Source organism: Lolium rigidum, chromosome 4 (assembly GCF_022539505.1).
Source record: "Lolium rigidum isolate FL_2022 chromosome 4, APGP_CSIRO_Lrig_0.1, whole genome shotgun sequence".
NCBI classification, from domain to species: Eukaryota; Viridiplantae; Streptophyta; class Magnoliopsida; order Poales; family Poaceae; genus Lolium; species Lolium rigidum.
Window position 1 is genome coordinate 256,767,219 of NC_061511.1, and position 24,605 is coordinate 256,791,823.

Genomic DNA, 24,605 nt, shown 5'->3' on the forward strand with positions numbered 1-24,605 from the left:
AAAAGGAGAAAAACTATGGTTAAAGACTAACTTATTCGTCTATGGAAAAGGAGGAAAAGACTTAGATAGAAGAAGCAGAATAAGGAGTGAAACAAACTGAAGCTAAATTCACAACTCTCTTATCTGTAGATTAAAAAGTAATGAGAATGAAGGCCAAGATCAGCATGATAATAGCGATGATCAAGCCTTTCCTGCCTATGAGCCAGTTCTTCGTCTTCTCTGCTCTGTTTCATCTGAATGCAAAATAAGCAGAGGTCAAAAAAAATTTAGCTTAAAAATCGAAGAATAATGTCGCCTGGTCTTGGTAGAAGCTAAACAAAGAAGTGTTGCTATTCTAATGAATAATGACTGATTAACGAATAATGACAGACTAAGAACTGAGATAAATACACCGAAAGAGAGAAACACTTAATATAGATAGGACTGAGAAAAATAAATTCTCTCCTTGTCTTCTACGCTTAGTAAGCTGATCTAGAAATTATAGATGGAGAAATCAAAGATGGAGGTAGCGTACTGAGACAAAGAAAAAACTGAAACCAAAATAACTAGTGTACTGAGACATAACATGTTGTCTGGATGCATGTCTGTAGTGGAGAATGATAGACAAAAACAGAGACTGAGAGCATCAGAGAGAGAGCTACCTTGAGGAGGGTTGCAATGGGTCCTGTTGGCGCACGGATGGAGACGAGCAACTGCAGCCGTAGGTCGGAGTGGATCTGGTACGAAATGTAAACATAGAGTTTGAGACAATAAAAAGATACAATGCCACTGCTCAAGCAGCTAAGTAGCTGAGGAAATAAAAAAACGTGGCGAAGAAAACTGAAAGGCATGAAGCTGAGGAAATAAAATACTAAACAAAGAAGACTGAAAGACTGAAAACTGAGGGACCGAGAGAATGCCGCTGCTCTAAATGAGGGACTGAGAAACTCAGGGACTAGAAACTGAAGATGATTGAAAACTGAATAGACAGTATGCCGCTGCTCTAAATGAGGAATAAAACTGAATAAAACTAACAAAGAATGAAGAATGACAATGCAAAACTGAGGGATGGAGAATGACCTAAAGAATGAGCGACAAACTGAAGAATTAAAGAATAAGTGACAAGAAAAACCGAGAAACGGAGAATGAGCGAGTAAATGAAGACTTGACACTGATCTTAAACAAAGACTGAATAATGAAACTGCAAAACTGAGAAACGGAGAATGAGTGAGAAACTGAAGAATAAAACTTAGACTAAAACTGAGGGACTGAGAAACTCAGGGACTAGAAACTGAATAGACAGTATGCCACTGCTCTAAATGAGGAATAAAACTGAGATAAAACTGAATAAAACTAACAAAGAATGAAGAATGACAATGCAAAACTGAGGGATGGAGAATGACCTAAAGAATGAGCGACAAACTGAAGAATTAAAGAATAAGTGACAAGAAAAACCGAGAAACGGAGAATGAGCGAGTAAATGAAGACTTGACACTGATCTTAAACAAAGACTGGATAATGAAACTGCAAAACTGAGAAACGGAGAATGAGCGAGAAACTGAAGAATAAAACTTAGACTAAAATTGAGAAAAGCAAATAATTCATGAATAAGTGACAAGTAATGAGGCATGAAGAATGAGGAACAGAGAATGAAGAATCAACGAGTAACTGAAGACTGAAGACTGAGATAAGAAAATAGACTTAAAAATGAAGACTGAGATTCACGGATAAATAATATACTAAGGACTGAGCTAAGCAAATGAAGAATGACGAACAGAGAATGAAGAATCAGCGAGTAACTGAAGACTGAGGACTGAGATAAGAAAATATACTTAAAAATGAAGACTGAGGACTGAGCTAAGCAAATGAAACTGAAGACTGAATTCTGAAGGACAGAGACTAAAAATTATATCTGTTTCTATTTCTTTGTTTCCTTTGTTTCTACTCAATTGATATTATATATAAATATGTCTATATGCAGAATGAATCTATGACGGGATCGGGAAGCTACAAAACATCAATTGCTATGAACGACGACTTCTTCTTACAGGAAGGATTCACTTACACAGGTCTGCTACTTGGTGATATAACACATCCTGCAGTGTATGAAAAACAAGATGAGCAGGTATTACAATACTAATCAGGAAAAACACAAGTTTCAAAAAATTCATAGTTGCTTCTAATAAAATCTAATCTGTCATATTTCTGTGTATGCTGAATATGAAGGATAACATTAAAGATTCTTCTGCTACAATGCTCGGAGACGAAGAGGATAATCCATGGGATGTCAGCATGTTCAACGACATACAGCTAGACGAGGTACAAAAAAAAGAACCAAATCATATATACATTGTACACTTTCAATTTATATTTATTGAAAAAAATACATTACATGCAGGTATATGATGCTGGAACAATAGACGATCAACAACAAACTAAAGTTGGGGGATCACATGACAAAGCATCCACAAGTGCAAGCAATGACAACCAACATAATCCGGAAGAAAATGAAAATTTAACTGAAGAAGACATTAACAATTTCATGTCAAATGAAGCGCTAGCTGCAGAAGGAGTTCCCAGAAATGAAGATACCGAAAATGACAGTGCAAGCAAATTGATACCTGAGGTTGGCATGGAGTTCCAGACAAGAGAGGAAGCACAAAAGTTCTTCAACTTGTATGCTTACGTAGTTGGCTTCTCCGTCAGTTGTGTATCATCTTATCGTACTACAAGCAAAAAAAGAAACAATGAGGTCATAAGGTTCACAATGAAATGCAACAAATATGGGGTAAACAATCAGGCAGAGGCTGACAACATTGTAGCACAGAGACAAAGCACAGTTATAGCCAAGTCAAACTGCAAGGTTGAAATGGTGGCCAGCGAGAAACATGGGATGTGGACAATAACAAGCCTCAATCTATTGCACAACCATGAACTATGCCCTCAAAGCAGATTCTACAGGTCACACATATACATGTCGGATGGTGAAAAGGAAATGATTAGAACAATGAAACATTGCAATATGCCTACACGGGACATGGTAGCAGTTTTGGCATTCATCAGAGGAGGCATGGCACAATTGCCATAAAATAAAAGAAAGGTCAGCAACTACAGCTCAAGTATAAACAGGGAAGTCAGTAACAATGATATGACGGAGGTACTTGATTGGTTTTCAAAGAAAAAAGCAGAAAATCCAGGATTCCATCATGCCATTGACTTGGATGGTGAAAACAAAGTGCGGAGTATATTTTGGGCAGATGCTAGGGCCAGACTGTACTATGACATATGTGGAGATTGTGTCAGCTTTGACACTACATTCCATACTAACAAGTACAATCTCCCATTTGCCCCGTTTGTTGGTGTGTCACCACATGGAAAAACATACCTTTTTGCATGTGCATTCATAATAAATGAAAGTGCGGAAAGTTTCGAGTGGTGTTTCAGACAGTTCAAGGAAGCAATGGGCGGAAAGTGCCCAGAAACTATTATAACTGACCAAGATAAAGGAATGGAGAATGCTATGAAAGCAATTTTCAAAGAAGCAGTGCACAGATGTTGCTTGTTCCATGTCAAGAAGAAAATCGATGATAAAGGCGGGACAGTGTTCCAAGCAAATGAAGGACTATATGAGGAATTACAGGACGTGATAGACAATCATTAACAATCCATGAATTTGAAACACTATGGCAGGCAATGATAAAGGAGCATAATGTAGAGCATGTCAAAATATTTCAGGATCTTTGGAAAAGTAAGCACAGGTGGGTACCTGTTTACTTCAAGGATAAGTTCTTCCCATTCATCCAAACAACAGCTAGAAGTGAGGGAACAAATGCGTTGTTCAAAAAAGGAGTAGGTCCGCAATTCAGCATGACAAGCTTCCTAAGGGAATACCAACGCATAATGGATAACATGCATGCCAATGAGGATGAGCTGGATCATAATGCAATAAACAAGAAAGTGAATGAAAAAAGTTCATCACTTATTACTACATTGAGAGGCAGGCACATAAGCTATACAATGTATCCATATTTAGGAAATTCCAGAAACTCCTAAAGGATGTTACAAGACTACAACTTAGGGAAGAATCAAAAGGCAAAATATACTGGGTGTTTCAGGCAAAAAATTACCCAATAAAGGAGCACAGACAGAGAGATTACCTGGTTCAAGTGAATGAACAAACAGAAGAATACTGTTGCGGTCAGAAACCCACCGTCGAGCAACGACTGGCAACACCGTAGAGCCGGGAACAACTAGGGCTGCGGCTGGCCCCAGTCCCTCTGAGCGACGGTCCGCAAAGCCTTCTGGTCACACGCCCGATGCTGTCGCAAGGGCGTGCCACCTGACCTATACCCGGTCGGGAAGGTGTGGATGATGCCTCGCTTAGTTTCTGCAGGGCACACACGTAAACGTTAAATACGAGCCTCGATCGGCTCTCGGGTTATCCCGTGAATCGGCTCAAAGAGCCGATCCACCCATGATTCGTACAAGGTGTCCGAATATATGGTGGTCCTGCTTGATCAAGATAAAGCTAATATGATCTACGACGATTTAGGGTTTTCACCGCATAATCGGATCATCCTACTCACGATTGGGCCTCGCGCTCGCGTACGGTGATCGTAAGCCGATCCTAGACGGGGCCTAAAAACCAACACGAGGTTGATCCTCGGAACGTCCTGTCTAGGACCAGCAAACTACACCCTACACGCCGCTGGATCCTCCAACCCTTTGTAAGGCCTAACTATTGCGGATATTAAACTAATCCTTGAAGAATCAAGGAGCAACCGTAACGGATCGAATCTACTAAACCATGATCAAGCGGGGTGCCGCCCCTACACCTAAAATAGGTGTAAGGGCGGCTAGACATGCAAGGGTCGCACTACGATAGCATATGATACGAAGAACAATGCTAACCCTAACATATCTAAGATAACTACGTTGCTCACCATCAAAAAGGCTTCAGCACGAGCAACGCATGAACAACGGGGATAGGCTTCTGCTGCCTAGATCGCAAGATGCGATCTAGGCAGCATGGTGCTTACCGGAGAAACCCTCGAGACGAAGGAGTTGGCGATGCGCCGAGATTTGTTTGTGTTGAACGTTGGTTGTTGTTTATTCCATAAACCCTAGATACATATTTATAGTCCAGGGGACTTTCTAATGTGGGCGTGCACCAAACCGTGCACGGGCAAAACTCTAATCTCTAAACTAAGATGCGATCTAATATATTACAGATACACGGGCAATTTAGCCCAACTTGGTATAAAAGGCCGATTCACGTATTTTTTCCATGTATATATCTTCAAGTCCATCTTGATCGCGGCCCACCTCTGACTCGGTCAAATTCTGGTGATAACACATGCCCCCCTGGTTTTGGAAATGACATTTCCAAAATCATTACGCTTTTCTTTCATCGGGTCATGTCGTGGCAGAGCAGAACTGCCGCAGAGCTTTTCATCATATCGCCTTGCCTTCTCAACTTCTCTGCACGATTTGACACTGTAGTTCCTTTTTCGTGATAGGCGGCTTCATTGTGCGCACTTCCTCCTGACTTTTTAGGCCGATCTCAATTCCGCGTTCATGAACCAAGAAGCCCAAGAATTGACCGGCCATCACTCCAAATGCACACTTCTTTGGATTCATCCTTAGTCCGAATTTCCTAGTTCGGTCCCGGATGCGTCGTAAATCCTCCAAGTGTCCCTCTACGGAGACAGACTTGACCACCACATCGCCAATGTAGATCTCAACCAGTTTGCCGATCAGATCATAAAATATGTAGTTCCTGGCTCTTTGGTACGTTGCACCAGCTTTCTTCAGTCCAAATGTCACGACTACATATTCAAACAAGCCCACTGAACCTGGTACTCGGAATGCAGTCTTGTGTATATCTTCTGGATATTGTCAACATAAAGTAATATAACAAGTGCAACATGCAAGTATGTAGGAATCAATGCACAGTTAACACAAGTGTTTACTTTTTTAGATAGAAGGAAATGGGTACACTAACTCAACAATAAAAGTAGAAGAAAGGCCCTTCGCAGAGGGAAGCATGGATTGCTATATTCGTGCTAGAGCTTTTATTTTGAAAATAAGAAACAACTTTGTCAACGGTAGTAATAAATCATATGAGTTATGTAAATTATATCCTACAAGTTGCAAGCCTCATGCATAGTATACCAATAGTGCCCGCACCTTGTCCTAATCAGCTTAGATTTACATGGATTATCATAGCATAGCATACGTTTTAACCAAGTGTCACAAAGGGGTACCTCTATGCCGCCTGTACAAAGGTCTAAAGAGAAAGCTCGCATTGGATTTCTCGCTTTTGATTATTCTCAACTTAGACATCCATACCGGGACAACATAGACAACAGATAGTGGACTCCTATTTAATGCATAAGCATTCAACAACAGATAAAATTCTCATAAGAGATTGAGGTTTGTTGTCCAAACTAAACTTCCGCCATGGATCATGGCTTTAGTTAGCGGCCCAATGTTCTTCTCTAACAATATGCATACTCAAACCATTTGATCATGATAAATCACCCTTACTTCAGACAAGACGAACATGCATAGCGACTCACATGATATTCAACAAAGAAATAGTTGATGGCGTCCCCGGGAACATGGTTATCGCCCAACAAGCAACTTAATAAGAAATAATATGCATAAGTACATATTCAATACCACAATAGGTTTTAAGCTATTTGTCCCATGAGCTATATATTGCAAAGATAAAGAATAGAAATTTCAAAGGTAGCACTCAAGCAATTTACTTTGGAATAGCGGAGAAATACTACGTAGTAGGTAGGTATGGTGGACACAAGTGGCATAGTGTTTGGCTCAAAGATTTTGGATGCATGAGAAGTATTCCCTCTCGATACAAGGTTTAGGCTAGCAAGGTTGTTTAAAGCAAACACAAGTATGAACCGGTACAGCAAAACTCACATAAAAGACATATTGAAAGCATTATAAGACTCTATACCGTCTTCATTGTTGTACCTTTTATCATTATACCGAAGCCGATCGCTTGAACCAGCCTCCTCCTTGTCCTTGCCACCAGAGTGACTGCTCTCTTTTTTGTCTTTGCCATGGCGGTAAACAGAATGAGCTACCATGTAGTTAACTTCCCGGCGCAGAGCTCTGGTCCGTCCTTCTGAAGGGGTGAACAGATCTACTTGGTCGAGGGCACCCTCGGCTGTAAAGCCGTTCCACCTGATGCCATGAGAACGGGTCTTCGAGAAAGAGCCGATTAGATCGGCTTCAAAGAGAGCCTTGAGCTCATCGTACTTCTTCTAGCTCATCAGCCGATGTAAACCCGTATCCTAGCTTTCCGTCACCTGTGAGGTCGACACCAAACACAGGGAGAGCGTGTGGTACGGCTAATGTGGGCCGATCGCTGGAATCGGCCTTCACCTTGATTGTAACCAGGACCTTTTGGAGGTGCCGGGGCCGATCGGGTGGAACAGCTCCCTCCGTGTCTTCGCTGTGAGAGCAGCCGCCCTCGTCTCTGACCTTACTAGGGTGGTGCCCGAGCCCTATCATGTTGATATTGAACGAAAATCTTGGCTGGCACCCTCCAGGGTAGGTGCGCTCCACCATGTTAACGGCGGATGCCGATGAATTCGGCACTTCTGGTGCTGCCAATGCGAACGGCAGCGGTGGACGGGTTCTGTGAAAAGAGCCGATGAGGTCGGCTTCGAGGACTGCCTTGATCTCGTCATGCTTCTTCTTGAGCTCGTCAATCAGATCCTCGTACTTGACCGGAGTGCCTTCCGCCATCTCAGATGTAACTGGCGATGCGGTGGAGGTCGAAGATTGTCCCACCGGGCGTGCCAGAATGTGTTGCGGTCAGAAACCCACCGTCGAGCAACGACTGGCAACACCGTAGAGCCGGGAACAACTAGGGCTGCGGCTGGCCCCAGTCCCTCTGAGCGACGGCCCGCAAAGCCTTCTGGTCACACGCCCGATGTTGTCGCAAGGGCGTGCCACCTGACCTATACCTGGTCAGGAAGGTGTGGATGATGCCTCGCTTAGTTTCCTGCAGGGCACACACGTAAACGTTAAATACGAGCCTCGATCGGCTCTCGGGTTATCCTGTGAATCGGCTCAAAGAGCCGATCCACCCATGATTCGTACAAGGTGTCCGAATATATGGTGGTCCTGCTTGATCAAGATAAAGCTAATATGATCTACGACGATTTAGGGTTTTCACCGCATAATCGGATCATCCTACTCACGATTGGGCCTCGCGCTCGCGTACGGTGATCGTAAGCCGATCCTAGACAGGGCCTAAAAACCAACACGAGGTTGATCCTCGGAACGTCCTGTCTAGGGCCAGCAAACTACACCCTACACGCCGCTGGATCCTCCAACCCTTTGTAAGGCCTAACTATTGCGGATATTAAACTAATCCTTGAAGAATCAATGAGCAACTGTAACGGATCGAATCTACTAAACCATGATCAAGCGGGGTGCCGCCCCTACACCTAAAATAGGTGTAAGGGCGGCTAGACATGCAAGGGTCGCACTACGATAGCATATGATACGAAGAACAATGCTAACCCTAACATATCTAAGATAACTACGTTGCTCGCCATCAAAAAGGCTTCGGCACGAGCAACGCATGAACAACGGGGATAGGCTTACGCTGCCTAGATCGCAAGATGCGATCTAGGCAGCATGGTGCTTACCGGAGAAACCCTCGAGACGAAGGAGTTGGCGATGCGCCGAGATTTGTTTGTGTTGAACGTTGGTTGTTGTTTATTCCATAAACCCTAGATACATATTTATAGTCCAGGGGACTTTCTAATGTGGGCGTGCACTAAACCGTGCACGGGCAAAACTCTAATCTCTAAACTAAGATGCGATCTAATATATTACAGATACACGGGCAATTTAGCCCAACTTGGTATAAAAGGCCGATTCACGTATTTCTTCCATGTATATATCTTCAAGTCCATCTTGATCGCGGCCCACCTCTGACTCGGTCAAATTCTGGTGATAACAAATACTCATGCATATGTTGTAAATTTCAAAAAGACGGTCTTCTCTGCTCTCATATATTGAAAATAATGCTGCACCTACAAGTAGAAAAGATACCTGATAAGTACATTATAGAGAGGTGGCGCAAGAGAGAAAAAAAGCTATTCAATGATACTGTGGTAGCGCCAAATGAGGATAGCATAGTTTTGAGATTTAATGTACTTTCACGGCTGTTGGGACACACGACATCTAATGGTTCTAAGAATAAGAGAAAGTACCAGTACTTGCTACAAGAAATTCCAAGGATAGAAGCAGAAATGGCAAGAATGGACACTGAAACTGAACAAGTTTCAACAGTGGGACAGAATAGTTCAGTAAGAACAGTTGTTAACTTGGACCCAACAGCTGAAAGTGCACCGACAATACAACTATTAGACCCAGATGTTGTTGATACAAAGGGCCGACCTAGATTGCTAACTATAAAGGAAAGAATCAAGCAGAACAAGTTTTACACATGCAACCACTGTGGTTCTACTAAACATACAAAGAAAAATTGTGATAAACTGCATTTGACATTCAATTTACCAAATAAGAAAAGAGTAAGGAAGAAGAAAGAAAATGGTAATGATAGTAAGCATAAATTGTTGTTGCGTGAATAAGAGAACAATAACTATGACATAACAATCAAAATGACATTCTTGTAGGTACATACACTCAAGGAGATCAAGGTAAATCAAAAAAGACAAAGCGTGATGCACAAGAAAGTGGGTTAGACCAACAAATGATTCGTCCCACGATGTCTTCTTCGGTGAACCAACCTACACCAAGTTGCTAAAAAAGAGGATACAAAGAAACATGCGATATGACAAAAAAAACACTTGTACTTCATTGTGTTGAGATGTACTATACATCCTACAAATTATATGTGTCCTACTACTATTTATAGTATTATTCATATGTAAAAACATGGATTTATGTGTGGCAGAATCATCTTATGAAAAACAACATGATGATTGAGAAGATATCTGTATCTACTTGTTATTCCTCGCTGTTTAAGATATGTATAATGAATATTTATGGGTTTATGGGATCGTTGCGCATCTGGCCAGTTAAGTAAGCAACCATTGCAAAGTTCTCCCGATACTGAACCTAGAACAAAAATAAAAGGAAACTAGTTTCTTTAGTGCTAAAAAATAAGAAAAGCCTTCTCTGAACCATAATTGAACAAAAAACTGATGAAAAATGAGCAGAATAAGCACAACCTGGGAGTCCACCTTCTGACCCTGCAGCAACATCTCCTACTGCACTGATATGTATGAGGAAATCGTCATACTTAAAATGAATTTGGTCCACCTTCTGACCCTGCAGCAGCAACTTACTTCAGTTTGATATGTATGAGGAAATCGTCATACTTAAAATGAAAACGAACACGATAGCAACACTAACACTGAAACTCACCCAAGAGGCATGTATCCACTTGCACGCTACATGGACCTAGCTTAGATGTCCAGGGGATCGAGGATAATGTAGAAAGTACATAAATACTTAGTAAAACTGAGTTGAGGTAATCAATTTTGAAAAAAGATGGAATTAAAAATACAAAAAGAACAGAGAACAATCACAAAAAGGGGCCGCCACTTAGCACATGAGCGACTCAGCAATGCACCACTAACATTGTCATTCAAACACTTTTTCGAAAAAATGACAAGGGTTTCAACCAAAAAGAACAAAAAAGCAGAAAAGGTTGAAGAAAACCGAAAACTGAATTATAATTAAAGCATGCAAAAATATACAACAAAAGTGGATCCTCCTCCTTTAACCCGGGCTTGGAACCGGCTAGCCAACTTATAAAATAAAGATTACACTTCAAAAGATTGGCGTAGGCGGAGTTACCCACCCCCCTAACACACCAAACAAAACCCCGCCCAGATACTAAACACAACTACACTGCAAGTGAAAAAGAAAATGGACTGAAAGAAATAGACAAATGTGCTAAAATTAACAGTACTAAATGTTCACAGTACTAAAATGTTCGTAAAATTTAGAATACAAACTGAGTGGAAACAAAACAGTATGATATAACATTGTAATACAACAATATAGAATCATAATGACCAAAGTGAGCTAGGTTGACACTGAGACAAAGTTCAGTCAACGGAGTTGGCGCACGAAATCATCCTGGCAACCACAAAAACAGATAGAGAAAAGAAAATTTTAAAAAGGGATGCTATAACCCTAGAAATTTTGCAAAAATATACACGAAATGTACCTTAACATAATAGTTGGTAACTAAGCTGCGATCCGCTTTATTGCCAGCATGGAAGAATAGAAGATTTGCAAACTGAATACGAAGATGCAAGATGTCTTTTTTACTGAATTCTTTCCGTAGGTCCTTGGTGGGAACAAAAAGTTCCAGAGACTTCATCAGAAAAATGCCGCAATCATGACTGATCAAAAGATTACATAGAATGCAGGTTGTCATTGACTGTAGTACAACTAGCATGAAAAAAGATTACATAGCATCTAAACTATGAGAATATCTATTAAACTGAAATAGATAGGAACCAGACTAGATAAAAATTCATGAAAAAATATGGGATTACTTACGCATTCCCCTGCCATGGCATGTGAGGAGTCATAACTTTGAAAACATTGAAATTGGGCTCATTAGTGTGAAAGATCTTTTCCCATAGAAGAATGAAGTTTTTAATCTAGGTTCCATAAACAAAAAGATAGTAACTTAAAAAAACATTATGCAGAAGACGTATGAAGAAGATGAAAAAAACATGGAATCAAGAATTACTTACTAGAGGACCACGAACTGAACGCTGGTAATCAGAATCTGGACCGTAGAAGGAATCAATAAACGCAAAAAGCTTGAACTTGAAATCAACCACAAACGAAAAACAATGATCCAAATGGCATATTGGAAAAAATAACTGCAACAATCATGTGGACAAAACAACATGAATAAGGACACCAATGAATATAAAAAAATTGGACAGAACATTTGATAAACCAACTAAAAACATACTTTGTCAGAGAAATCAAGCCGTTTCCCTTTACTCGCGCTAGCAGCACCAAGAAATGAAGTGCGGACAAGGCTCTCATGCATTTCAGTTGATAATAGCAAAATGCTTTCCTGCCATTAAAAGGAGGAGCTAAGAATACAGCAAACCAAGTGAAAAAAGAAATGAAGACTAACCAGTAAACACATGTGAAAAAACAATAGGAAATTACATACCCAATGTATGAAAAGAAATAGTGCCTCCCAAATTTTGAAGGATGGTTATCTTCAAATAGCTTTCGGCAAAAACAAGGAATCAGGAAGTTGTCGACGTGACCATCGGGCATTAGCGTCTGTCCAAGAGATACATAGCTACAGTGAACTCCATGGTATATGAGGGCATAGTTCCTGCATTGAAAACATAAGTAAAACCATTATAAAAAGGAGAAAGAGAAAAATCATATGCAAAAACAAAAGTATAGAATCAGAAAAAATAAGAAAGTAAATACATACTTCTGAATGCGGTCAGTGTAAGCCAATTCGACAATAGCAGAGTAGTGCATGATATCATCAACTGAAACGGGGAAGCGTGAATTCTCTGCTAAAGGACATACTAAAGTATTCTTTGGCTAGAGAATGATAAGACCATTGACAGAAGATTTCCTTTTAGGAATGAAATTATCCAGATCTACTACCTCTGCAACATCAGCGAGATCTGGCAAAGTGGTTGCTGGATTTCTAACTGAATTCCTAACCTCACTATATTTTTGGTGCACACTCCTATTGTAAACTGCATCAGCTTCCATAGCTAGTTCACTTTGACGGTCCTTGAAGTTGATAGCACCAGTGATAGAAACTTCAGGTGAATTATCCGGCTATAGTTTCAACAAGTGCAGAAATGAGAAAACAAACAAAATTCAGAGATAAAAAAAGACCAGAAAAGTGAGATCAAATAAGTATTAGAAACTATAAAAAATACCAATTCGGCCTTCGGCGAAGTATCAGCGACAGGGATTGGAGCTTGCTTGCTTCCTTTCAATTTGTTAGCTGCACGTTTATTAACTAAAGGAATCCCTTCTACCTTGGTACCTTCCTGCAACATATAGAACAATCAGAAAAGGAAGAAGAAAAAAATAGTAGTGAAAAGAAAGCAAATAATAAACACTTAACAGCATGAAACTAACCTTGCCACCAGGACAGGGTGACAAATTCATACGGCCAATTAGAGATATCAGATCAGATTGACAGAAAACGGTATCGGCATTATCAGGTACATGTAAACTTAGTCTTGACTTGACTTTAGCAACAGGATGCATTTATGGAGCTGAAATTCATTTAGAAAACAAAAAAGAAGTGAAAGAGAAAAAGTCATAACATTATAGATAGAAGAATAAATAATAACAATAACTAGATGTTTCTTCCTTGAAAAAATCTAATGAATTATAACCTGTTATATTCGAATTTTTAACACCTGCATCACCTAGAATGGCCACTGGAGTGTCTGTACCAAAAAAGAAAAAGAAGTGGATATAAACATATATACACAAACTCAAAAAAAAAGATCAAAACTCAGAGAACACAGTACCCAAACAGTGAACATCTGTCAGAGTTGAATTGATACTCCTATACAAAGGGCGAGCATTTGACAAGAATTGCAGAACATCATGTGCCAACTTGTTGGTGATGTCAATCTCAGAAGAATTATAGCACTGAATAATCTCAATGATACCATCAATTGTCTGCCAGATAGAATAAAAAGAAACATTAGACAAAGCACTATAGACAGAAGAAAAAGAGCAGCTTCTGCTTATGCACCAGAGCACAACTTAAAAAAAATAAAAAGGATCTCACCTTGCTAGACAAAATCATCCCAAATTCCTTGTGCAAAGTTTGCTTTTGTTGCGCCAACATATATTCTAACTGTGCACCTCCCTTCATGCGAGATTTGCTACTCATATGGACTCTCTATACATCGAAAACATAATAAAAAGTATTATAAACACTCACACTACAGGAGAACATAGTTTTGGTAACACAATCATGTAACAGATGAACAATTATGTTACAAGTAAAATTGCAGTAACAAATGATCTGTGTTACAAGTTTGGCCAGTAACACATCATTATTAAGATCGGAAAAGGTGTTACAAGGATATTACTGCAGTAACTCATGAATTTGTGTTACTGCAAACATGTTACAAATTGTAGATTATAGTAACACGGAATCATGGTTGGTACCTAGTGTTACAAGTCTTATATAATAGTAACACAGAATCATGGTTGGTACCTAGTGTTTCAAGTCTTATATAAAAGGAGAATAATTGTAAATAAATGTGTTGATTCTACGACCCCGCCACGTAGTAAAATTTGTTGTGCACCGAGGTCGAATCGCAGGAGCAAACATTATCACCGCACAAGTCTAACCTTAATACCTTCCCACCATCTAGATTGCACAATATAGTTTTGGGGCGAGACTAGGTGTGAAAATATACCCCTAGTTAGCCGTCGCTTCTACAATAACACGAATACTAACTCAAATATAATTTAAAAATTATATAAAATAATTATACTTTACAATTTATGTACAAGCTAGGTCATACTTTCCTGTTTCAAATTAATTAGGTGTAAACACATGAGAAATTAGCCAATTAGATTTTTTTTGAGGAAAACAATCTGAGTCTATTGATTTGGAATGGAGGAAGAAAACACAAGGCAGCTGAAAATTCTATTGTTTGTCGCCCCAAAAAAATTACGCCTCTGAATTTTCTATGTGTTTTCAAGATTCATTTAAGTGTTGTGTTTATTTTACTATAAGTATACGTAAAACTCGGATTTCTAAAAAAAATACAGAAAATATGTCACGTGGGGCCAACATAAAGTACGTCCCAAACTCCCAGTGTCAAAACATCAGCGATGACGGAGTGCGCGGGGAAGTTAAAATTTCCAGTCCTGCACGCGGGATGTGAATATTTTAGATAGGCCTGGCGCTTAATTTAACCCCGCATATATGCCTCCAAAGGCCTCACAGGCTAACGCTCTCATCTCCCAGCCCGTGCGCCGCCCCACGTCTCCACTCGTCACCGAGCCGCCTCCACCGCTTACTTGCACGATGCAGTCCGGATCCGTCAAAGTCGATGGGGCCCTTCTCTCCTAGCAGCGCAGCGCCGCCAAGCTCTTCGTTCTCATTGTCGACATACGTGGTCTAGATCTCCAGATGCGGCGCACTGGTCTCGGGGATCTCGGCGAGGAAGGCGGCAACGGTTGCGTGGCGGCGATCGCCTTCATCCATGGCAAGTTTTCACGGGGATTCAGATCTCCATCAAATCTTTCAGTAATGAAATACGGTGAGTCATATTCGGGTTTTTTTTTTTTTTTTTTTTTTTTGCCTTGTATTCCATCTGCCATTGCAAGCCTACTGTCTCGAATCTGCAGACTATTAATATCTGTTTTCCTCCAAAGTTATGCTGATGGCCTGATGGGATGCCAGATCCTCTCGGTATAGGACGCTAGATGTTTTTCATCCTGGTGTGGCATAATCTCCATTCTAACCTTAAGGATATGGATGTCAAGATGGGTCGCTAGGTCAGTATCTCCGTGCACCGCCTGTTGCTTTTACAATTTTGGTAGATGATAACTTTTTTTGCGAAACATAGAAGATATTAATTTCATTGATCAGGACATTGAGTAATTAATGTGTCTTTGGCACCCTAGATGTTAGTTACAGGTAGGAAATCTGAAAACAAGGTTTCAGCAACTCCACGTGCACACAGCATCCCACCAAGTTTGCAGTTCATATATTCTCAATGCGTCTACTAGCATTTGCGTCTTCTGATTACTGAACAAACGACCCATTGACTATCGGAGTTACTGACTGTAGTCAGTCTACTCAGGCAAGCCAGCGCGTAGGCTCGCTCACATCTGCACATCTCTAAATCAATTTACTAGCAGCGGTGATTACCACTGTAGATTGTAGAATGGTCTCTTAATGTACGATGAACTGTTTGTATTTTTTCAGAAATAAAACAATACATGAAGTTGTTTGTACTTAGTGAAGGAAAGCTAATTTATGTAAATATTTACCAGGATATGCATGTTTAGTATTCTATCGGGTACTTAAGTTGGTTGTTTCATTTCTATGTTGTTGCATCACACCAGTTGGAACAATCCTAACTGAACTTAGAATTTCTTCATGAATGTTAGGAAAACAACTTCAAGCTTCTACCTTTTCTGGTTCACAGGAAAACTAATGAAAAGGCATATACATCTAATCCTTCTATAGATGTTGGTTGTTCCCATAGCTATTGTTGGACATGTTCTTCTGCATTATTATGCACACTTTTTCTATTTGGTAGCTAACACAAATTAACTCTTCCAAAAATTTATGTAGTGGTATTCTCTGGAATCAGCTTCAGTTTGTAGATTGACGTTGAATAGCATCGTGTTTTCCCCTTTCATCTCTTCTGCCAGTAGAAAATGAAGTTTACTAGCATAAGCATGTTGGCAGCCTTCAAAATGAAATGCTCATATTTAAAGGTGTTACTTATTTGCATCTTAATCAATAACATAAACTTTGCAATTTTTAGCTATGAAACTTGTATATGTATTTTTCTCCATTCCTGTGCACGTGAACTTGTTATTGCCGTGAGTATTCCAAGAAAAGCATGGTTCGTTGTTCTAGTTCATGATAATTCAGTCTTTTCAATATGTTTTCACAGTTTCATTTGTGTATTGGGTTGCTCTAATAGGAAATATTATAACAACGTGAAGGATCGATGGTTTGAGAAATTTTCAAGAGGTGGCAGTAATCAGATAGTACAAGCAACCAAGTGAATTATGTGGACTCGAAATTCTTGATGGCAGAGGAAGCTAATTAATATTCTTTTTTTTGGAAGATATCAATATATACATAGAATATTACATCTCCAAGAAAATGTATACTGAGATTGAAACCATGTTCATGTATTTTTTCGTTCCGATTTGATTTTGTTGTCAACAATGCCCATTATAACTTTTACTTACATCAACGTGCAATTTTGCACCAATAATAAGGTTATTTATTTATCGTACTGCTTATCTATCCTATACTCTTGTATCTTCATAATAAATATCTTAATTTATTCAATTTGTCGATGTCTCGTACTTCAATTTCTCTCCTATTTTAGTGGTGAAAGGCATCATAAAAGAACTAATAAATTGAGCATGTACAATGACTTTATTATTAAATAAATGTATATTCCATAAATTGAGCACCTGATTTTGTGTTTAATAACACATCAATCTCCAAAAGGTGTTACTAGGAATGTTACTGTAGGTACAAAAATATGTTACCAATAATATTCTACGTCTATAAAAATATGTTACTATCGATGTTACTATGTTTACAAAATGTGTTACGGGCCCATCTCGTAACACATAATATGCATGTTACTACCACACAAATTGTAACATTGTTTTTAACATATTGTAACAATCATCATGTGTGACTGGGATCACCACTTAGTAACACGGCCTAATGGAACACATTTCAAAATCTGTTACTATTTGTCCTAGTAACACTCTTTTGAATCTGTAGTAACACAAGACTGTGTTACCAAAGCTCTGTCTTGCTGTATTGATTGCCATAGAAAAATAACAAAGGACAAAAAACCATAATGAGAAAATTACGTTTAAGTAGCAGCTAGGAAGATCATTTCTCATACGCCTCCACCCAAAACCACTTCTACTTGCACGATCCAGCTCCGAATACTCTTTGATCATGTCACCACACCATGAAACTGACCTAGGAACTCCACTACCAGCAATGTGGACACCGAAATCAAGACAATCCAGGTAATATACCTACAAGAAGAAATCAAAAAAAGGTTTTAAAAAAGAAACAACAAAAGCAGATAAAAACACAAAGAAAATAAATGAAAAAGAAAGAATTTGGCAATTAGGAAAAACAAACTTACTGCAAGAGCGTATGCACAGAACTCAAATGACTTGGGTTTCCTTCCTGTTGATTTTATGAACTTCAAATAGTTTGAAACCCCAAGTATAAGATGATTATAAACTAGCTGGCACAAATCAAAACTGCTGGCTCGTTTAGGATCACCTAACTGACATATGTATTTGGTGTCTAAACAACCGTTGGCAGATGGACAAAGGAAACATGAAATTGCAATTTGCATGGAACACACGAAAATCTGTTGATCAGAGAGGGGATCACCAGACTTTAGCTTGTCGCCAAAGAAAGTAATGTGAGGAACTTCTGATAAATCAAACAAGGAAGCAATGAAATCCACTCCACCATCACTGTTCTCAACAATGACACCACCAGAATTCGACAAGCCAAGAACGAAATGAATAAAATGTTTTGAAATGTTCATTATCTAGAACTAAAATATGTACAGATACATTCGTATTAGAGACAGTTATTATGGATCGGAGGGGGTATATTAGATCCATCAGTTAGGAGTTGCTGGGTTTGTGCACTAATCTCCTATTACTGAACTGGAGAGGTATATCCCAAAATCACTCTTTTGGGAAGTAGTGAACCGAGAACTTGATGAACTGTGGATCGAAAGCTATGTGATAAGTCCCAGTCACTTCAGATTGGTATTAAATGTTACCTTAATTCTCTAGCCACTGAAGGATTTGACCTTAATTCCTTTCTACCCACAAACAAGTCCTTATTGGTTTTGTTTGTAGCACAAGATCAAGGCAAACTCAGGTCCGGGAGACTCCATGAATGGAAGAGATAGTCATAAAAATACCTATTATCTTACGTAATAAGCTCGTGGACTCTTTTTACAAAAGATTGCTGGATTTTATTTTCTGATCAACACGGAGCCGTCTCCCTGGTTCCATTCCTAGAACGAAACCGCAGCATCATACGGATGTTCAGAAACAGATTTTACACCTAGTACAAAAGTAAATTGAGCCAGGCTCAAAGCAAATACTAGCAAGTCTTACATCACACCACAAACAAAAGCTAAAACTTGAGCATTTGAGAGGGAAAAAACCTCTTCTCTTATGTAATAGTTCTCGTGTTTTTTCCCAGACAATTGTCAAATGGTAGAACTACTCCTTGCAAAAGGAGCTTATGTTGACCCGGTAGCTGATTGTGGGACACCACTTCATTTTGCTGCTAGTGAAGGGCGTTATGGTACTATGAAGATTTTATTGGACTACAATGCAGATGTAAGTTGAAGTACATACCATTTTCTGCCTGCCCATCAGACTGCTTAACATACAGCGTTTTAACTTTAATTTCTTGTGTCCTGCAATTTTTCCTCTCAGCTGTCTTGTTGTCATGCTCCATTTCATTGGTTGCTATCCTGTTTTGGTGTTTGTTCAGCATAGTTAACTGTTAAAAACAAGCAAGCAACTGAAACCCAAGTTCTCGATAACAGACTTCTGCTCTGGAGTAAGCCGATGCAACACCTCAAAGAAATACTTGCTTGAATAGACTGTAAAGGAGGACTTGTCAATCCCAGAAACCTTTGACCTTTTCTTCTAAAAAAAATGAGGAAATGAACAAGTGTCAAGTAATCAAACAAGAAAGCATGGTTTCATAGACACTAAAAAATCAAAAAACTACCAGACCTGTCTCCATACATCAGAACTTCTACAGAAATTTGAGAAATCTCTCTTCAAAGATTTAACAGCCTATAAAAAAGAGGAAGAAATAAGAAAATAACTACAGAAAATCATCTGAATTTAAAAAGAAAGAAGTGAAAATAGACACATGCAAACCAATTATCCAACAAAAACAAAAAACGACACCTCTTTGCTGAAAAACTTAAACAAAGCATCATCCAATATTCTTTTCCTTCTAGGGATGGCAGTATCCTATATAATTGCAAAAGTCTTCAAGTAAATAAAGGAACAAAGCAAAGGTAAAAATGCAGAGAAAAAGGGAGAGTATTAACTACTAGTTCATCAGAACTTGAGCTTATGTCATAATGGCTATCCGCATTTGATAAGCCAAAGTGAGAAACATCGCCACAAAGAGGATCAACACGATGCCTACGAAGATGAATGAACAATTATAGCAGTGAGAATAACTGATAAAAAGGACCAAATCACAATTCAGTAGACAAACTTGGGTGGTCAGATTAACCAATAATTGTACAAAAAATCGGTTGAGTGAAAACAAGATTATGGAGTTACCTTCTAAAACAGTCTGAGAAATGAACTCGTGGATATATAATGTAGAACATAGTAAATCTGAATTTCACAAAACAACAAAAAAAACTAGAATAATCTGCTTCTAGACTAGATAGTCCTTCTCAATTGCAGTGATTAACCAAAATGGGACTAGCTGACATATGATACCCAAATTAATACACGTAGAAAATATTTTAAATTACAAAAGAAAATGTGCAATTGTGATGGTCTAGAATCAAAAATGAACTGAGAAAATGGACAGATCACAAAATCCCATGTTGGGCACTTGCTTGGGTGAATGAATGGCACACTACAAAAACAGAGAACTGTTGTATACAGTAGAGCAGTGTAATAAGATGATAGAAAATCAATCCTAGCCGCAAAAATGGAAAACAATTCCTAGGGAGCTTGCAAAAAATTCTACCTAGCTGCGCAGAGACAGAACTAGTCAAACAATGCAGGATATTTGCAGTAAAAACTGAAGTCATACATTACAAAACCCTTGGATAACAAGGGACATGCTAAGAAAGTGAGAACAATGGCTAACTAAAAAGCATCAATAGATTCATTAGACCACTGAGTTGCAGTTTACCAAAATAATGGTAGGGTTCACATATACAACATAAACTACTAGCTCTATACAGATAACCAACTAGATGAACACAACTGAAAAATCACTCCAATCAGACGAACACAAACTGAATCACAGTGACAAATCAAACAAACTGACTTGGGGATTATGAATGACTTCAACAAATAAAGGTACATGATAAGATATGAGCCGATACGGGGAGAAACCGTACCCATCCCGCCGGAACCGACGGCTCCGACAACGTGGGCGAGCCCATCGACGCTCACTGGACTCGCCATGGACCAACCCACGTCCTCGATGACGATGCGGACCCATGCTTCCGCCGATGTGAGGAACGAGTGCACTCCGCCCCCAAAACGCTCTCCTACCCTTCACGCGCTAGAGAGAAAACGTCGCTCACCTGGGCGCGGAGCTAGGGATCCTAGACGTGGGGAACAGCCGGGGTCGGAGAAGAACTTGAGGACGACGGCGACGTGCGGCTACGGGGGAGAGCGGCGCTGACCGACGGCGGAGAGCTTCGGGAGCAAAGGGCGGCAGTGAGCGACGGTGGGGAGCTCCGGGAGCCAGCCCCTCCACCAAGATCTACGCGGCGACCACCCTGTGGGGATATTTCTCCTCCACCGGGGAGAACGAGACAGAGGAAAAGTGAGGGCAACGCACGCTACGGACAAGAAGGCACGGACCACGAAATTCAAACAGAAAAAACCAGAAAAAACCAAAACTGAAAAAACCGGCCGAACCAGACGCGGGACGAGCGGGACGAGCGGGAAGAAATGACTGCGCCAAGATACGCGCCGGAGGACAAATGAACGGCCAAAGATCTGACTTGAAGCCAATTGTGTTTTCATTTAGCTGAAATTTAAGAAAAGTGAAAATTATATCTTGTCCCATATTTATTTATTTATTTGAAGTCTGGTCCCCTATATTTAATAATTGACCACGAGGCGACCGAGTTTCTTCACTCCACCGCTCTTCTCACCAATTGCGTCACCCACTGCAAACCCTACCTCCCTCCGATGGCCTCCATGGCTGGGTCTAGGCGTCGCTGCTACCCTCTGCCGATTTGGAGTGCCAATCTAGGCGGGAGCACCTCCTGCGGCGCTTCATTGTCCTGTCGTGGCTCGAGGAAGTGATGGCAGAAAGCGTGGGGCACTTGGTTGGTGGAAATCACCGACCGCAACACCCATGAGCACCATTGGCTCGACACCTTCCACTCGATGTCATAGGCGAAGCAGGCCCGAGTAGGTAACGCTCTACGGTGCCACCGCGGAGCTTAATTTCCGGTTGGGGAGCCGTGGCAGGAGGATGCTCCGGTCCTCGACCGTCACATAGTCAGACACTACGAGGTGCAGGTGGATCGGGAGGCTCGCGAGAGCCTTGAAGCGCAGCGGGCCGATGAGGTGTTTATGAAGGAAATCCGCCGGCAGCATCCGGAACTCATCGCGCGAGAGCGCGGGTCGGTGGCATGGGCGAAGAAGGCCCGCGTCGGTAACGCTCTACGGTGCCACCGCGAAGCTTAATTTCTAGTTGGGGAGCCGTGGCCGGAGGATGCTCTAGTCCTTGACCGTCGCGCGGTCGGCCACTACAAGGTGCGGGTGGATCGGGAGGCTCGCGAGCGCCTCAAAGCGTAGCGGGCCGACGAGGCATTTATGAAGGAGCTCCGCCACTAGCGTCCAGAACTCATCGAGCGAGAGCGCGGGCCTATGAGCGCTACAAGGTAAGGAAGACCACAGGAGCCAGGCCGTTCGTCGACCTTGCCTCCGACGACAACAATGACTCCATGAAAGGGTAATTGATGAGGTCTTCTCGAGCAACGACGGAGATTTTTAGGTTAAATTTAGGGTATCTTCTTTAGTAGTTAAAATTATGTTGAATGCTCTAGTTTGAGTTAAACTTGGTATGAATTTGGTATGAACCTATGTTTGAGGAGTTAAATTCTTGGAAAAAAGGCATAATTTTTTGCGAGTGATTAGGGAATCCTGGCTCTAGAGCTACAATCATATTTGTATTTTTTAAATTTGGAAATCATGTTTACGTAAAATTTTGAATGTACTCAATGATGCATCTTACAAACCTGCAACATCCTAATTTGAAATATTTTGTGTTCTAATCTACACAAAAAAAAGAGAAAAAATGTAAAGATATGAGTGCATGAGCGGTGCATATTCTGAAACACCAAATTAATTAGACTTTATGGTTCTGTCCTGTATATCAAATAATTTAGCGTTGCGGTTTTGCATGCTTATAGATTAACTGCATGCAAAAATCAGAACTTTTTCATTCTTGTAATACGTTTTTCGATTTAAAAATAAATACGGTTTTGCTAATCCTCAGGCGACTGAGATTGTCTCAGTTGACCTGCAAGACTGTCCGATCTCGCACCAAGATTCGTGCGTGAGGATGGATTTTGACCGACGGTGGAAAAAACAAATTGTGCCCATTCGTGATTCGAGCTGATTGGTTCGGTGGACCAGACTAGTTACTTTGTTAGTTTAGTCAAACTTCGGTTATTTATTCTATTTCTTTAGTCTGCTCTAGTTGTTCGGTAGTGTTTTTGCATTTCTCGCATTTCTAGTTGTTCTAAGTTGAGTTGCACGTCGAAATTTTATTTTATTTTCTAGTTTTGTTTTATTTCACTCTCATCTCATGTTTGATTATTGTGTTGTATTCCCATGTCTTCCTTATTATTCTTTTTTTTTCATCTTTCTCATTTTGAATGGGGTGTAGCATTTCACCTATGTTTCCTACTCCATACTACGGTCGAGCTTTTCATCACTCTTCTTTCTCTTATGTTTTTCTTGTTCTTTTTTGGAGGTGGGTTGTGTGGGGATACCAAAAAGAATGTTTGAGAATTTTAGGGGTTGCTAGATGTGTCTACTTTTAAAATTTACAATTCTAATCATTTTTTAATATAAGTTGCACTTTTTTCAATAAATATGCAAGTAACAAAAGTATTTTCATACAAATTGCATTTTCACAAGAAATGTGCAGCTCTAACCAGTGTTACCGAGTTGCACTTTTCTTAAATAACGTGCAATTAACAACCCGTTTTGAAACGAGTTGCACTTTTTTGTAGACAATGTGCAACTCGAACTAGTATTTAGTTACTATGAAACGTGGTGGTACTTTTTTGCAAAAAAATGTGCTCTAATCGGCTTTTCAAGAATAGTTGCACTTTTTTGCTAGAAATGTGCAACTAGCAACCGATATTCGATATGGGTTGCACTTTTCACAATAAATATGCAACTACAAACCGATATTCAGTATGAGTTGCACTTTTCGCAAGAAATGTGCAACTCCAACCGATATTCCATAGTAGTTGTGCCTTTCACAAGAAATATGTAACTACAAACCGATATTCAATATGAGTTACAATTTTCACAAGAAATGTGCAACTACAAACCTACAAACCGATATTCAATATGGGTTGCACTTTTCACAAGAAATGTGCAACTCCAACCGATATTCCATAGTAGTTGCGCTTTTCACAAGAAATATGCAACTACAAACTGATGTTCAATATGAGTTGCACTTTTCACAAGAAATGTGCAACTCCAACCGATATTCCATAGTAATTGCGCTTTTCACAAGAAATATGCAACTACAAACCGATGTTCAATATGATCGAGTTGCACTTTTCACAAGAAACGTGCAACTCTAACCGATATTCCATAGTAGTTGCGCTTTCCACAAGAAACGTGTAACTTCAACCGTCAAGTTGCACTTCACTCAAAAAAGGTGGAATTCAATCGTTTTTGTAAATGTGCAACTCCAACATTTCTTAAAAAATGTGCAACGCATGTTTTTTTATCAAGAAATGTGGAACTCTAATCGTTTTTTATCCGAGTTGTACTTTTTTTTTGAGAAATGTGCAACTAGATTTTTTTCCTTTTTT

At 40.0% G+C, this 24,605-nt stretch overlaps 1 long non-coding RNA gene across 1 annotated transcript; it reads left to right on the top strand.

Annotated features, from left to right (window-relative positions):
- Positions 1–15,050: 15,050 nt before the first annotated feature.
- Positions 15,051–16,996, top strand: LOC124650315. Its single transcript, XR_006986946.1, has 3 exons — positions 15,051–15,311; positions 15,427–15,549; positions 16,713–16,996. It is a non-coding gene; the product is annotated as an uncharacterized LOC124650315 (long non-coding RNA).
- The last annotated feature ends 7,609 nt before the right edge of the window (positions 16,997–24,605 follow it).